Source organism: Pan troglodytes, chromosome 7 (genome assembly GCF_028858775.2).
Source record: "Pan troglodytes isolate AG18354 chromosome 7, NHGRI_mPanTro3-v2.0_pri, whole genome shotgun sequence".
Lineage (NCBI taxonomy): Eukaryota > Metazoa > Chordata > Mammalia > Primates > Hominidae > Pan > Pan troglodytes.
In genome coordinates, this window is record NC_072405.2 from 27820249 (window position 1) to 27838157 (window position 17909).

General features: G+C 43.9%; 1 protein-coding gene across 25 annotated transcripts in view; it reads right to left on the minus strand.

The window, feature by feature from the left end:
- The window catches only part of CSGALNACT1 (chondroitin sulfate N-acetylgalactosaminyltransferase 1), a 353523-nt gene that overhangs the window by 109361 nt on the left and 226253 nt on the right, over positions 1–17909 (minus strand). For 4 of the 25 annotated variants that reach the window (XM_054656580.2, XM_063816893.1, XM_054656577.2 and 1 more), the window contains one exon: positions 3497–3639. The exons of the other annotated variants lie outside the window; for them this stretch is intronic. The gene's annotated coding sequence lies outside the window, so the exon portion shown is untranslated. The remainder of the gene's footprint in view (positions 1–3496; positions 3640–17909) is intronic. 25 annotated transcript variants of the gene reach the window in all.

A 17909-nucleotide genomic window follows, 5' to 3' on the forward strand; every position in this document is an offset into this window, starting at 1 on the left:
AAAAATATAGTAATATAATTATAGAACCACCCACATGTATTCGGTCCATTGACAAAATGTTACACATCACATAACTATACTTTCAAAGAAGCCAAAATGACCTGAAAATGAGCATAATAGCTCACATCTCCCCAAACCACATCCACCCAGAAGTTTCAGAGCAAGGTTTTCAGGTGCGAGAGATCTTTCTGGAATGCAGGTTTCTTTTTTCCATTGAGACTTTCATTAGCATCTATCTATGGGCCAAGTGCTTTATCTTCAGCTACGTTCCTGACAGCAACTAAAGCAGATCAGTATTACTGTGTATGCCCTAAGAGGTGCTTGAGCCAAATCCCAGTGAGAGGACAGGGGTCCCACTAGGGAGTCAACAATTAAATGCCAAGAGTTTGGAGGTGGCTGTGGAAGGATCTGAAGCCTTCTTCCCCGACCCCCTCCAATGCCAAGAGTTTGGAGGTGGCTGTGGAAGGATCTGAAGCCTTCTTCCCCGACCCCCTCCAGCCCTGACACCGAGCTACTTAGCAAAGGTACTAGCTCCGGTTTCACACAGACAGCAATCTGTGTGGGCAGCTGCCTTGGTGGCCCTAGCAGTTTTGCTGCTTTTCCTCCTCTTTCCTCAATACTCAAGATCAGCCATCTCCAAACATTAATTAAACATAAATAGCACATTTCAGGCATCATATGACTTTTGAACAGAGATTATATATATATACATGTATCTATTTAAAAATTATATACAGGCCAGGCACAGTGGCTCTCGCCTATAATCCTAGTACTTAGGGAGGCTGAGGTGGGCAGATCCCTTGAGGTTAGGAGTTTGAGACCAGACTGGCCAACATGGTGAAACCCCGTCTCTACCAAAAAAAAAAAAAAAAAAATACAGAAGAGAATTAGCCTGGCATGGTGGCTCGTGCCTGTAGTCCCAGCTGCTTGGGAGGCTGAGGAAGGAAAATCACTTGAACCTGGGAGGTGAAGGTTGCAGTGGGCTGAGGTCACTCCACTGCACTCCAGCCTGGGTGACAGAGTGAAACTCTGTCTCCAAAAGAAAATAAAAATAAAATATTAAATATAAGCTTTATAATATAGTATTATGTATTTACAATATATCTAAAATAATAAAGCATAAAATATTTTTAAATAATATTGTCTCACCCTGATGGACCATCCTGGAGCCCACAGATACCTAGCTCCAGGTTTCCAGTAGTTGATCTTCTGACTGCATTACAAGTGTCCTTGGGGCAGGGCTCTTGCCACAACTGATTCCAGGTCCCCAGTGCCAGGATCATGCCTTGATCCCCCATTCCTTCGGGAACCCAGTCTCAGAGTGCCTTTCTTGCCTCTGGACCCCACTGTCTCTATCTCAGGTCCCTAGCACCTGCTGTCAGGCCATGTCCTTTCCTGCCTCTGAACCCCACTATCTCTATCTCAGGTCCCCAGCACCTGCTGTCAGGCCATGTGACCAAACTGCCAGGACTCCACCCACAACCCACTTCCCTTCCTTCCTCACCCAAAAGACTTAGGCTCAGCCTTCAAGATGCTCCTTGAGTCTTCCCTGTGAGGTCCCCCTATCTGCAGACTCAGAGGGTGTGTTCTCCAGGGACCAGCACTGACCCAGCCCAGGGGAATGGGCTTGCAAATGACTTCACAGTCAGGAATTCCCTAGTTGGGAGGTATCCTCCATCCCCTCAACTCCTCGTTGGTTTTTTAAAAGAATTCTCAATAGAAAAGCAACTGAGAATAAACACATAAGTGTAAATCAAAAAAAATAAATAAATAAGTAAAAGAATTCTGATTCAATTTCCCTGCCTTGAAGCAGAAAAAGGGAAATGTGGCAAAAAGAAACTGGCACCTGCTAATCAGAAAATGAAAGCACACTGATCACAACCACAAGCACCAAAAGGTCAAGAAACAGACCCAAGTCCTATTTTTTTTTATTTTGATTTTCAATTTGCTGGCAAACCTTTAGAGAGGAGGCTTGATGGAGAGGGGCTTCCTGTCTATGCCAGACCGTCTAGTCCCATTCCTTACAACCGCCACCCTTGCTTCAGGAAGACCTAAGGCAGGTAGTTGGCATGGGTGGTGGTCATGGACCCCAGAAGGTGCAATGAGGGCAGGACACTGGCATAAGAAGATGCTACTCAAGCCAGGTGTACAGAATAAAGATGCTTCTTCCAGCTGTAAGACATCTCAAGCACACATGTGGGGCTGAGTCACCTGCCAAACCCCGCAGGGAGACCTGACTCCCGGAGTCCTTTGGGGCTCTTGGTGCCGGTTCTCACCCCAAACTGAGAACTGCATGAAACCAGCCTTCCAACACCCCCCCCGTTCATAATTACAAGCACTTAGTGAGCATTTACTTTGGGGCCAGACATCATACAAAGCACTTCACAAATATTATCTCATTTAATCCTCAAAACAATCCTATGAGCTACATCTTATTATCCCCATTAAAGAAACAGAAACTGAAGCTTAAAGCAATGAAGTAACTTGACCCAGATGCTCAGCTGGCAAGTAGCAGAGCCCAGCTTCAAACCCAGCTCCGTCTGATTCTTACCCACTACGCTATACTGTTCAACCCGCTTCATAATCTCGAACTGCTTGCTGAGACCTGCTCCTCATTCTACACCCAGCGTGTCCAATTTTTCTTGTTTCTGAACTCATAAATATTATTTATGAGCTTGCCTGGCCTCTCAAACGTGGCATGAATCACTGCTTCCCTAGTTAAAATGTTTTGTACCCCCATGTAGCTGTGATTTGCATTTACACATCTCTCAACAGCTAGGCAAACTCACACTATCCTGACAAATAATCCCCATCCCGGTGTGAGCCTTGCTCTGTCCCTGCAACTAGGGCCAGGCAGAATATCTTCGCAACATTCAAGTGTTTCTAAGTGATTCCACCAGACCCTCCAGCCGTGTGGCCTCCACAGACCAGGCTCTGGGCGGGCTGGGGAAATGTCACCCATTACTCCTTGGGCCTGGCCCTTAGGCTTCCATGATGGGAGCCCCCAGGAGGGGGTGAGATGCTGGAAGTGGCTGCTTTCTGGGGATCGAGGTGAACACAGCGGCCCCGGCAGTCTCAGTGGTTCAAGTGCTGCCTTTGCTCCTGGAGTTTCCATTTCCAGCTGGAATCTGCAGCCACATTTATTTCCTGTTCTCCATTCCCTACTTTGGCCATGACCCACTGCCCACCTGGAGAGGTGGTTGGTTTTTAGTTGAGATGCCTCAAACCTGATATGTGGGTGTAAGACGCCAGGAGTTTATACTCACATATCAAGTTCGAAGCATCTCAACTAAAAAGCATCACGGCAAGTAGAATTTTTAAGCAACTAAGAAATGTTCTTTGAAAGAAGAAAAAGAAGGCCAGGCATGGTGACTCACATCTGTAATCCCAGCACTTTGGGAGGCCGAGGTGGGAAGATCCCCTGAGTTTGGGAGTTCGAGATCAGCAGCCTGACCAACATGGAGAAAAACCATCTCTACTAAAAATACAAAATTACCTGGGTGTGGTGGCACATGCCTGTAATCCCATTTGCTTGGGAGGCTGAGGCAGGAGAATCACTTGAATCTGGGAGGCAGAGGTTGCCGTGAGCCGAGATTGCACCACAGTACTCCAGCATAGTCAACAAGAGTGAAACTCCATCTCAAAAAAAAAAAAAGAAGAAAAAGAGAATATCTCTAGAAGGGTTAAACTGATCACTATGGAAGGTTCTCCTGCCAAACACTGTGTATTAGTCTGTTTTCATACTGCTGATAAAGACGTGCCCGAGAGTGGGTCATTTATAAACAAAAAGAGGCTTAATGGACTCACAGTTCCACATGGCTGGGGAGGCCTCACAATCATGGCAGAAGGGGAACAGCTCGTCTTACAAGGCAGCACTCAAGAGAGAATGAGAGCCAAGCCAAAGGGGTTTCTCCTGACAAAAACATCAGATCTCCTGAGACTTATTCACTATCAGGAGAACATTATAGGGGAAACCACACCCATGATTCAATTATCTCCCACCAGGTCCCTCCCACAACACGTGGGAATTATAGGAGCTACAATTCAAGATGAGATTTGGGTGGAGACACAGCCAAACCATATCACACTCAGTTCTCTCTTCTTTCCTCCAGAGCACTGCAAAAGTAGATGCCCATGTAATGGCCATGTGTCAAACTAACATTCTCCTGTGCAGGCAGAAACCAGCCCTGGCACTGGGGAGACTCCAAGACTCAGGAAAGTAAGCACCTGGAGAGATCAGGGTCTGAGGTAGCATCACACAGCTTCCAGAGAAATGCATGCTGTTAATTAACAAAGAGGGGACTAATTTAAAAATGAGCAACACTCCCCAGCCAAATACTTTCTGATACAGGAGTTAAGAAGCAATCACTTAGGCAAATAGTAAGGGTATGGGAGTCCTCAGTAAGGCTTTCTTTTAAATGAAAAGCAGCCCCAAATCATTTTCTAACTAAGAGCAGCCTGAAAAGTCGAGCCCCAGACATACATAAACAAGCTGGGAGTTTGCATGGATGATTATCAGCAGGAAATAAGGACTAGAAGTGTTCAAGATGGCAGCTCCATCTTCCCTTCTCTTTATCAGCAACCTGTACTGTAAGGACCAGACAAAATGGCACCAATCAACTGGAAAGCTATTTGCATAATAATATTAGGGTGGGGTGACCAACCTTCCCCACACACTATGTAAACATCACACCTGATCAAACCAATCTGTGAGCCCTATGTAAATCAGAGACTGCCTCCTCAAACCAGACTATAAAATCCTGTGCAGTCTCTGCCACTCGGTCCTTTTTCTGCTCTGAGACCCCTTTCTCTGTAGAGAGAGCTGTTTCTCTTTTTCTCTTCTGCCTATTAAACCTCTGCTCCTAAACTCCTCATGTGTGTCCGTGTCCTCAGTTTTCCTGGTACACCACAAGGAGCCCCAGGGTATATACCCCAGACAATGTAGCTGCTTCACTTCCAGCTAGGCCATCAGCACAGGCCCTAAGCAGATTGCAGGCAGAGGTGCTGAGTGTAGACATCAGCCACAAGGCACGATCAGAGGGGTGAATCACCACACTCTGTGTTGGGAAGGCTAAGGTGGCTCCATTAGCGAAACAGGCTCAATTTTATTTATTTACAGTGAAAAGAAGCACAGAAAGAAGAAAAACGAAGCTCTCTCCTTCCTGATAAAATGATCCTTGTACATTATGAGCAGGTAGAAGGGGGGAACTGACGATGAGAAACAATATTTACCCAATGCCTTGACCAGGTACCAGCTGATGGTTTTAAAACATTCTTTAGACACAGCTCTCCAAGAACAAACATTATGGAAAGCCCAATTCATTAAACGATACGGGTAAAAGTGTTCACTTTGAGTCTAAGGTAGTGACCTAGTCCTCTCGGGCAGCCCTGGGGGTGGGGGTCTACCAAGTACTGCTGGAGAATCCTTGGACCTTCTCCATCACCTGTTGTCTCACTTAAACCTCATAATAACTTTAGTTACGAGTTGTTGATCCCCGTTCTCCTAGACTAGGAAACCAGGATTCAGCAGGGCTGGGTGACTTGCCCACACAGCTAGTAGGCCCCCATATCCTGAAGCACCACCACAATGATCTGCTTCAATCAGCCTTATGTTGCAAAAAGTAGACAGAGCTTTTCAATATATAGAGAATTAAACAACACCAGCACAGGGGAAGGCGATGTCCACAGCAGGGCAAAAGAGAAAGAGCAGCCAAGTTGAGAAAACACGCAGCAGGGAACCCTGGAAATAGGACAAAACATCACCTCTAAACGGAATCACTGGTGCCGATAGCTGTCTCGTGAAGTGCCAAATCATGCTTTGATCTGAAGGCAAGAGTTGGAGGATATGTGTGACACTCTCCCTCCTCTCCATCTCAGGCTCCCCTGGGTGAGACACTCTGCTTTGGTGCCAAAAGTGACAACCTAGTAATTAAAGCTTGTCTTCTTGGGCACTTGCAGTCACCTAATGGCTGCTGTATGCTCCCTTCTCCCAGGGGTGGCATTCTGGTCTCTCCACCCACAGTCCTAGGCACCAGCCAGCATGATGGAGAAGCCTGGTCTGCCACAGGCATCATGGAAGAATGGAGTCTGCACAGTGGCCTCCTCATTCCCCACCAGCACAGTCCCTAAGGAAGGATACCTGGGAACATTCCTAAACTGAAAGGTGCCGGCACTCACTGTGGCAATGCCGGCACCCACTCTGATGAGTTCATGGAGGTGTTTTGCTGGCATGTTCTAGGTGAGAGGGGTTAAGAATGAAACTGTTACTTTTAGTTAAGACAAAATAAACAGCCTAACTCCTCTCAGCTCTCCTCTTCCTTCCCCACCTACAAAAAGATATGAGCACACAAATGAGGGACTTTCTTTTAGAAAGTGGTTATTATAGAACGGGACTGCAGAATGCACGTATTGTGCAGAATTATTTTAGAAACTCCATGAAGCTACATCAACCAAGGCTTCTCTCTTTGTGCCATCTATCAGAACAGAAAAATGGAATAAAAAATGTAGGGAAAAATAACAAGAGGAAGCCCAATAACACATAAATGCAAGCTGCATTGTTATTTTTGGTAAAAGTAACACCTACAGATAATATTGCAGACAATATTTTTAAGGCTGTAGCTCCAGCCTCCCCAGGCCTATGAGTCCCTCTCCTGGAGTCCCTCACTCCTGGCGCCTGCCGCCAATCCTATCTTGTAGTCAGCAATCTCTACTAGGGAGTTAACTGATTATTATGGCATTAGCTAAAAAACATTTCAAGATTTCATGCCTGTAAAGAAATGTACGCACAGTAGAAATTGTCCTGTTTCTACGCACAGATAGACGCCACACGACAATTACTTAATCCAAGTTTTACAGTTTAACACTGTTGAACATTCCACTAATCTGTTCCCTCTGCATCAGTCTTAAAACATTCCATTCTCTTTCAGTAGACTTTCCTCTCATAATTATAACCCCATGCTATCTCCATCTTCCTTTTAACTTTCTCATACCTCCTATGAGGTAGGTTCTGTTAATATTATAACCATTTTGCAGACAGACAAGGACGTTGAGACAGAGGTTATTAACATGTCCAAATGCCACAGCAAATCGGGGTCTCTAGTCCGGTGTTGTCTGTGCTCTTAAGCACCATGACACATGGCTTCTCTATAATCTGCAGAGGTGCTTTCGCAGATGTGTGTTCACCATGAGGAAAAGCACTGATAGGTTAATCTGGAAATGCAGAATGCCCTTTCAACACAGCGTCCTGGAGCGTAAGGGCAAAAGGGAGGTGTGGGGGAAGACATCATAGCAAAGGGCCCTCATTTCAAGGCAGAAAATTGAAACTGATAGGATGAAATTTCATCCTATAGGTAACGGCTAGCCAGCTGTCTAAGATTTTAAACAACAGACTCACACGATCAGAATTGAATTTTAGCAAATAAGCAGTGTTGAGATGAATTGGAGAGGAAAGACTGGCACTGGGAACACTAGATATGAGGCTATTACAATGTTCTAAATAAAGGCCAAGACTTAAACCCAGGCTACAGCACTAAAGACAGAGGAAGTACACCAATTATATGAGGAGAAAAAAAAGCCATCCATCAAGAGTAGGGCCCAGGGGGCCGGCACGGTGACTTACGTCTGTAATCCTGGCACTTTGGGAGCCTGAAGTGGCTACATCACTTGAGGTCAGGAGTTTGAGAACAGCCTGGCCAACATGGTAGAAACCCATCTCTACTAAAAACACAAAAATTATCCAAGCATGGTGGTGTGCGCTTGTAATCCCAGCTATTCAGGAGGCTGAGGCAGGAGAATTGCTTGTACATGGGAGGCGGAGGCTGCAGTGAGCCGAGATCACACTACGAGACTCCGTCTCCAAAAAAAATAAAAACAAGAAGAAGAAGAATAGCGCCAGGGTTTAACATGTACATTTCTGAGGATGGAGCTGTCACTGAAAAAGAACACACACAAGAGAAGTTCTAGGAGAAAGACAAGTTTGGTTTCATGGACCTGCAAACTTTGCTCTGCCTGCAGGAATGGAAGATAAGAGAGGGGGACTTTGAAAATAGAGCTCTGCTGGCATTCTTCGAATTACTGCACAGGCAAGCATCTGCTCTACCAATCCCTGAGTCGTGGTAAGACTTCATGTGCCCATTTGTTCTGACGTTGTAAGTTGCTTCCACATCTTGTATTTCCCTTTCTCCTAGCAGTCAATGCAGTGGTTGACATTACAGGCTCTGAGGGTGAGACCATTTGAGCCCTGCAGTTGTTTGGTTTCTTGAAGCCTTTGTCTCCCAGACCTGAGGAGCACAGAAAGGCTTGTCTTATAGAGTCCTCATGACGTACTCAGCATAGTGCCTGTAACAGAGTTAATATGAAATCAATGTGAGCTAAATTAAGGTCAAAACCATATTAGTGAGAGAAATGTGGCATGGGCATCACTTTGCTGATGAGAAAACTACCACCAAGAAATAAATAGTTGGTGTGTATACACAGGTACAGAGCTGGTAGAAAGCACAGTAAGAACCAGAATTCAGAACTCGAGACTCTTCATCTCTTGCCTCTAAATTTGCACTTTCCAAATTTTAAATCAAAATAACTCATGTTCTTACCTCTCCAGATCCATTTATTTTAAGAAGAGAAAACCATAGTAAATTTGAAAAACTCTCTCTAAAATGCCATTTAAACAAAGTGGTACAGATTCCATTAGGGATCCTGGGAGATTTTAAAAGGCGACGTATGTAAAATGCTTAGCCCAGTGTCCTGGCACAGTGGAGGAGGACATTAGGTCTGGGGACAATAGATTCCATAGTTATACACATGGGGCTGCAAGCAGCAGAAGCATTTTTCTGCACCAGCAACTTACCAGAAGGACTCTGGGTACACCTTGGTGAAGTTCTGACCTGCAAAGTCACTCTTCAAGTGGCAGCAAGCACATTTGGGAGAAATCTCAAAACCTCCTAAGTTATTTTTAAATTGCAATTTTCCAGTAGCTCAAAATATGATTCAATACGCTAATGTTCTAATTTCAGCTACTGGTACTAGACACATTCCCAAGGCTCAAAAAAAAAATTTAAACAATAAAAGATTCTTCCCAAAATAAGGCTGCAAGATGTCTGTGGTGAGCGGAGTTTCCTGATTCCCTCTTCAGACTGCATGCTACTATCCTGACATATAACAAGGCTCAGTTCAAGGCTGCCTAGGAGAGGCATAAAATGCCTCCATGTGAAAGATAAGTTGGAATATGATCCTTTTGAATACACTCGTGTGAAGCTGCAACAATTGCGGACATTACCACCACTGCATTGCAAAAATCTACAAGGAACAAGACCATCAGAGTTCCATCTCACGTAACAGTGACCTACACTGAAGCAAGCACCTGTGAAAGAGGGGCGGGGCACCACCTTCTCATGCCACACCCACCTCGCTCTATAGGAAAGGTGGCATGTAAGATGTTCCTCAACAGCATTATCACACAGTACTATTTTTACTTACTTATTTGGAGACAGGGTCTCACTCTGTCACCTCGGCTGGAGTGCAAGGGCGCGATCATGGGTCACTGCAGTCTTGAACTCCAGGACTCAAGCCATCCTCCCACCTCGGCCTCTGGAGGAGCAGGGACTACAGATGCATGACATGATGCCCAGCTAATTTTTTTTTTTTTACTTTTTGTGGAGACGTAGTCTTGCAATGTTGTCCAGGTTGGTCTTGGAATCCTGGGCTCCAGCGATCCACCCACCTTGGCCTCCCAAAGTGGTGAGATTACAGGCAGGAGCCACCACGCCCAGGCTTCATTGTACTATTCACACCCAGGCTACATTGTACTATTAAAACAGAAAACAACTTTTCTAGCATTCAGTAAATAATGTTATAAATAATGTGAATTGTATTCACGTAATCATCAAATATCTATTAAATGCTTACTGCATGGAAGGGACCATACCAATTATCACAGGAGACAAACAGAAGGGTCAGCTGAGATCCCTCTCCTCACCAGGGTAATGGGGAGTGGCAAGGACAGTTCTAAAAACAATGTTTATGTCAAGGGAATGTGATCAGTCATTCGCGATGTAAACAAAACAATGCCGTAGTTCAGAGGAGAGAAAGATCATCTGGTTGGAAGAATCACAGAAGCTTCTGCAGAGCCTTTCAAGTTGAGTATTATTTGTTAGGTAGAGATGGAAAAACTTGGGAGAATACCCAAATCATCATGGATATAAAATATGCAGCAGGGCCAGGCACAGTAGCTCACACCTGTAATCCCAGTGCTGTGGGAAGCTGAGGTGGGGGGATCACTTAAGGCCAGGAGTTTGAGACAAGCCTGGGCAACACAGCAAGACCCCATCTCTAAAACATAAAAATTAGCTGGGTATTGTGGTACATTCCTGTAGTCCTAGCTCCTTGGAAGGATGAGGCAGGAGGATCGCTTGAGCCCAGGAGTTCAATGCTACAGCAATGATCACACCATCTCACCCCAGCCTGGGCAACAGAGTGAGATCCTGTCTCTGAAAAAACACTGCCACAGATCTAATTAAGATTTTCCATTCCCACCATTCCCACTCCAATTCCGCTATTAAGGATGCATGTTATTTTAATAAAAAGACGAAAAAATAGAGAACTCAAAACTCACCATTTAATCAACCATGCCTAATTTTTTTTTTCTAGATTTTGTTTTTCTAGTCTGTTTCTTTTAGCTTTCAAACCCTTTACATATTTCCCAGGGCAAGGTGAAAATACAATGAGCCTTGTCATAGTCCTAATTTTTTTAATATTAGTTCCTTCCATATAGTAGGAAGAGTTGGGATTTTTTTTTCTTGACTCTAAGTTAATGAGTCTCAAGATTGATATAAATGCAATTATCGTGTGGAGTGGTGAGTCTAAGGAGGCTTCAGCTTTTAATAAACACTGCTTATCCCTATTAAAAGCCTCTAATGTGATAAGGTTTGTAAGCCCTTAGCTACAGAGGACAGGGACCATTGATTGCCTAAGCCCCCAAGTTGTTTATTTCCAGCTTCCCCGCTCAATGACAGAACAGACATAAGCAAGAACATAACAAAACAAGGTGTACCTTTATGGAACATCCCACAGCCTCAGCCTAAGAATCAGACAAAAGATGCTGGAAATAAAGAGAGAAAGAGAGACACAGAGAGAGAGAGACAGAGACCATCCCCACTACAGACACTTGTAAACCAGAACAGTATCTCTGAGGACCAGCCAAGGAAATTGAGAAATAGTGCCTAGCACAAACTGACTACAGCATTGCTTATGATTTACTACTCTGTTACATCTTTATTTCCAGCAATTCAGAAAAGCAAGCATGCCCCTTCAGTATGGAAACTTTGTGTTCTTTGTCCAATATATATCTGCCAGGCCTGGCTCTCCTTCCAGGGCAATCCCTGTTGCCAAATTGATGAAAAACTAATGTCAAATTTCTTTAAACAAACGTGAAAATGGCTTGCAGAGTTAAAACTAAAACACTCATTGTGGGAGGCATCATTACTGCTTTTATTTTTGTTTCTACTGGCACTAAAAACCTGCAGAATGGCTGGGCATGATGGCCCATTCCTGTAATCTCAGCACTTTGGGAGGCTGAGGCCGGCGGATCATTTGAGATCAGGAGTTCAAGACCAGCCTGGCTAACATGGTGAAGCCCCACCTCTACTAAAAAATACAAAAAAGAAAAAAAAAATTAGCTGGGCCTGGTGGTGCATGTCTATAGTCCCTGCTGCTCAGGAGGCTGAGGTAGGAGAATCACTTGAACCCAGCAGGCAGAGGCTGCAGTGAGCTGAGATCATGCCACTGCATGCCAGTCTGGCTGACAGAGGGAAACTTGTCCCAAAAAGAAAAAAAAAAAAGTAGAGCCCATCATAAGCCTTGTGCACAAAGCTGGAATAAATGACCTAGAGAAAAGTTGCCAAGTGACAACAGAGAGAAAGCAGCCTGCCCTTGGAGCACATTTGAGTTACATGAATGTCCTAGTCTATAGAGGCACAACCTCTGAACTGAGGCCCTAGAACCAGCACCTTGGCAGTGCCAGCTACGTGAGGCCAGGGGTGGCTCTATTTTGCTGCTCCCTGAGGGATTACTGCCAGCGTCAGCGCTGCTCCACTGCTCTGCCCTATATAACTGTAGTGCAATATCCAAACCAGAAACTAGGTCTAGTGCGCATTTACCATTCCATTTTATCATATGTGCAAGAATGGGGAAACTAGCTGAGGAATACTTCAGACCTTTATAACTTCCTATAAATCCGTAATTATTTTCAAATAAAAAGTTAAAAAAGGAAAAGGCTGCCCAGCTCCACAAGGCTCAGTGCTGTCATATCCCACCTCCCGCTACGCTTTGTTCAAACCCACCTCTCTCATGAAATCCAACTGAGTCTAGGGAAAGTAACATGGGATTGGGAGGCAGGAGCCCTGGTTTCCATTCAGGGGCTTGCATTTCCTTAACTAGAGGGGCAGAACAGCTATTACTCAAGGGCCCTTAACTTTTAAGATTTATAGATAAAGGCCAGGCACAGTGGCTTACGCCTATAATCCCAGCACTTTGGGAAGCTGAGGCAGGCAGATCACAAGGTGAAGAGAATGAGACCATCCTAGCCAACATGGTGAAACTTCATCTCTACTAAAAATACAAAAATTAGCTGGGCATGGTGGTACGCGCCTGTAGTGCCAGCTACTCGGGAGACCGAGGCAGGATAATCACTTGAACCTGGGAGGCGGAGGTTGCAGTGAGCCAAGATTATGCCACTGCACTCCAGCTTGGTGACAGAGCGAGACTCTGTTTCAAAATAATAATAATAATTTATATATAAAAATTGAAGGTAAAAGAGAAATGCTTATTTGACTGATAAAGATATTACTTAAAGGAGCCACAATCCAATGGCGATCAATCAGAAACAAAAATAAACCATTTCTAAAAACATCACGTAATTTAATAGAAAAAGCTCCATCCTTTACCAAACTTCAAACAAACCACTACTTCTCCAAGAGGTATTTCATGAGTATAGCAAAATACAACAGAAAAAGTACTTGGCTCACTCTTTTGCAACTAAAATTATCAAAGCTCTGGCCATTCCAGGAGTACAAAAAATGCTAACAGAATCTTTAGACAATCATCGGTTTAACAAACATTTACTCAGTACCTATGTTAAATGCTATGTTAGAGTCTCATTCAGGATCTTAGATATCCGTATCTATATGACTCACTACATATCTACCCACCTATCTATACCTATATACTATGTAGCTAAAGACAGGTAAAGCTCACGATATCAAGATAAGTAAGACAGCTTTCTTGACCTTAAGGAGTTTGAAGTACAGTGGCAGTAACAGATCCATGAAAGGATAAATCAGTCAACTAACTGCTAGGACAGAGGAACAAAAGGAACAAAGGGGACATAGCTGAGGAATATTCAACCTAACCTCACGCATTCAGAAACAGCTTTCTGCAGGAGATGACACCTCAGCTAGGTCTTGGAGGAGAAGGTTAGCCAGGAAGAGAGGATAAAAGAGGGCCAGGAACAGTGGCTCACACCTGTAATCTCAGCACTTTGGGAGGCTGAGGAGGGTGGATCACTTGAGCCCAGGAGTTCAAGACCAGCCAGGCCAACATGGTGAACCACCCCCGCCCCTCCAACTCCTAAAAATAGAAAAATTAGCCAAGCATGGTGGTGGGTGCCTACAGTCCCAGCTACTCCAGAGGCTGAGGACGGAAAATCGCTTGAACCTGTGAGGCAGAGGTTGCAGTGAGCTGAGATCGTGCCACTGCACTCTAGCCTGGGTGACAAAGTGAGACTCCATGTCAAAAAAATAAAGGATAAAAGAGGCTTTCTGGTAGAAGTAACTGAGTGGCATAGGCTTGGAAGCGACATTACGCATGAGAACCACGCAGGCAGGTCAGTGTAGCTGGAGTGTGGGGTGCTGAGCTGAAGTAGCAGGGTCAGGCTGTAGAAAACCAAAAATATCAAATTTGGGGAGGAGATTATGAGTGTGGGCTTAGACAAGTTAAGCTCAAGTGCCTCTGAAGCATCCAGGCTGAGATGGTGACTAAGCAAGTCAGAGAAAAGAAGAGCTGTATGCCAGAGAAGTAGATTGAGGGCCATTGGCATATTGATAGGAATCAAACCGTAAGACTGAAGGAGATAAACTCAGGGAGAAAATCGAGTGGGAAGAAAAGGTGGTGCTGAGTCTATAGGAACTCCAACATCAAACAGCCAGGAAGAGGAAATAAGCCTGCAAAGCAGCTGGAGAAGGAACTTCTGGAGATGACCCACATCGTTATGAACGTGGGGGCTGAGGCTCTGCCTGAGTGGGTTTGACACAGGGCTATCCAGAACTGACTGAGGCAGCCTGGCTAATTCTGTAGCCCATTTTTGCCACGTATCCCGGTCATGTTCTCCAAACTAGCCAATATTTGTGTCTCCATCTGCCCGAACACCATTTTCCGACTTGTTCAGGACTGAGAAAGAAAAAGAAAAAAAAAAGCAAGCAGCCCTTGATATTCAGAAGCTTGCCTGACAGTCACGGCAAGGTCATGTTATTCCGCTATTAGACATAAACCATCTCAAAGAAAACCAGCCTCACACAAGTGATAAAGAGAGACAAAACAAGGCCACTCCATAATTTTGTCTAAACACAGACAAAAACAAGGTCAACATGTCACCCACAAAATACCAAACACCCCCTTTTCTTGGCCAAAGTGACTGCCTCTTTACTAATTACAACTTTATCCTCATTCTAGACCCCCATAGTAAGATTTACTGAGATATCTTATGTGAGAATTACTCTTCCTGAGGAGATCCAATCTAGAGCAGATCTCTCCTTCCTTAAACCCACCCCCAAATCATCCAACCAAGACCCAAATCTGTATGATGGGTTCTCCCTCAACATCCTCTTACTAGGATACCTCACGACTTCCCATGGTATGCATTCTCCTTTGCAGCAACAAATAATAAACCCAGCGTGTCCAACTACAGAGTGTGCCTAACAGTCTTTGGCTGGAGGGAACTGACAGAACTCAGATGTAGAAAATAAAGACATCGAACCCCTAGATACCCCAAACGCTAAGGCTAGGATGGTAGTTCTCTCTTGAGATGGAAGAAGTGGGATGTGACTGGGGAAGGGCACACAGCCTTCAGAAGGTCTATGAGGAATGGTTGTTAATGTTAAGATTTTATTTCTTAAACCAAATGGCAAGTAGATGGGGCTGTCATTCACAAAATTTTGAAGTCTCAAAATTTGAATATACCTTTAAAAAGAAGGATTCAGTGGACAGCAACGTCAGATGCTGCTGAGAAATCAAGTAAGCTGAGAACTGCAACAAAGCTCGGTGAGTTGAGCAACATGGGGGTCAACGGTAACTTAAAAGCTTTTTTGGTGAGTTGTTGAGTGCAAAAGAAGAGTGATTAAAGACATAGTGGGAAGGAAATGGAGACAATGAATATGCAGAAATTTTTCCAGAAGTTTAACTGCACAGCAGAAGAGTGAGAGTGAGTGAGCAGTAGTTGGAAGGGTGTGTATCAGGGAGAAGACCAGGGCATTTGTGCAACTGACCAGACCTGTGGGCCTTGACCACTACTGGGCATCAGCTCTTCCTCCTGGCTCCTGGAATCCTACTCAAGGCTGGTAGGAAACAAGTAGGAGCTAATCAAGAAGAAGGTCTTATCTCCTGTTTCACTTGACTTTGAGGTTTGGGCTCTTAATAACATTTCATTCATCATTACTGCAACCCCTTCCCCATTACTAATGAATATCAGGAATAGTTATCAAATACGTATCAATATCAAAATAGCAGTGAATGAAAAAGTGGTAAGGGAAAATGTATCTATTCATTAAAACTTCAAATACACACACACATACACCCACACACACAGAGTTGTCGCTTGGTATCCATGAGGGACAGATTACAGGACTCCTCCATGGATACTAAAATCCATGTATACACAGTTCCCTTATGCAAAATGGTGCAGTACTTGTGTATAACCTAAACACATCCTCCTGTAAACTTTAAATCATCTCTACATTATTTATAATAACCTAACACAATGTGATGCTATGTAAATAGCTATTGTACTATTATTTGTATAATTTTTACAATTATTTCTCATATTTTATTTTTTAAAATAGTCTCAGCCCAACACAGTGGCTCACGCCTGTAATCCTAGCACTTAGGAAGGCTGAGGTGAGCTCTTGCATGAGCTCAGGGGTTGAAGTCCAGCCTGGTCAACATGGTGAAACTCTGTCTCTACTAAAAATACAAAATAATTAGCCAGGCATAGTGGTGCGTGCCTGTAATCCCAGCTACTCGGGGGCTGAGGCATGAAAATTGCATGAACCCAGGAGGCAGAGGTTGCAGTGAGCCAAGATCACGCCACTGCACTCCAGCCTGGGCAACGGAGCGAGACTCTGGCTGAAAAAACAAAACAAAACAAAACAAAACAAAACAAAACAAATTCAATCCATGGTTGGTTGAATCCATTCAACATCCATGAATGTGTACACACACATACACACACACGCACACAAGTACTGACTGTACATATGAGTGTGTATGTGTATATATGTAAGTGTATATATAATTTTATAATATCTATAACTCTTTGCTTCATTAACATAGATGAGTAACAGATTTTTCATTTATGACTTAGTCTCTACATTTATGGATTATAATCATGACATGTAAAGTTTACTAGAATTCAGTCGCTAAACTCTTACTTCTAAAAAAATGTAAAACCGATAGCACAGCAGAAAAAAGTAAATTGTTCACCGGGCACAGTGGCTCGCAGCTCGAGTCCCAGTTATTCAAGTGGCTGAGGCTGGAGGATCGCTTGAACCCAAGAGATCGGGGCTATAGTGAGCTATGATTGTGCCACTGCCCTTCAGCCTGGACAACAGAGCAAGACCTTATCTCATAAAGGAATGGAAAAGGAAAAAGTTGATTGTCCATGAAGTTAGTAAGACTGTTTACCTGAAGTCACAGACTTTCTAATGAGAAAGGGCCTGGTGAGGAAAAAAGAGTCACACGAAATGAGCAACAGAAGTTTTGTTCAACACAAGTATTTCCCTGCAATCTGGAGTGTGTGGAGTTACTGCCTCTAGCCCCATTGCCTTGAACCTACAGGGGGTTCTCTGCCACTCCCCACAGAAACTGTCATCAGTCAACCAGTATCAGCTGATCTTCAAGCCTGACACTTCAAGTATGAATACCTAAGAATCTAAACCTGTGGTTTCTTGCTAAGGCTTCCATTTCCTATTACATGAAAACATCTTGATGATTAAAAAAAAAGTAAAACCTTAGACTAATTCCAGGGAGCTTGAAACTCTTCAGAGATAAAGCTATTTTCTAAATCCTCATGACATTCCACCAAGGGAGGCAGATATCTATCATCTTTATTTTAGAGTTGGAAACATTGAAACCCCAAAAGCACAAGCTTCTTAAAAAGAATGTAACATAATCAGTCTGCCAGAATTTTCACTCATAGCTCCACATAATTTAAAAAGTCAATGTAAGTCAAATGGGATGGACGTTAATATTGCCATTCCCATGAGACATATTCTGGACTGCTAAAGAAATTGCAGGCCAGGAGGCAGAACACCCAGCTCAGCCCTAGCTGGAGCCACAGCTTTGAGTGGATCACTTCATTTATTTAAGTTCCCTTATTTGTAAAATACTATAAAAATTTACAAGGCAATGGCATCTCCAAGTCCTGTTTCTAACACCACCGCTTACCAACTACGTAACCTTGGCAAATCACTAAAGTTCTCTGGGTCTCAGCTTCTCAGGTGCAAGCAAAATTGACATAGAATCTCATGACTTCAAGGCAGGAGCCCTCAACACCTCACCTCTTCAGAGTATAGCCAAGGTGAAGTTTTTTTATCAACTGTGACTTCCGTGGAACAAAAGAACTTTGTTGTTTACAAGCAAATTCA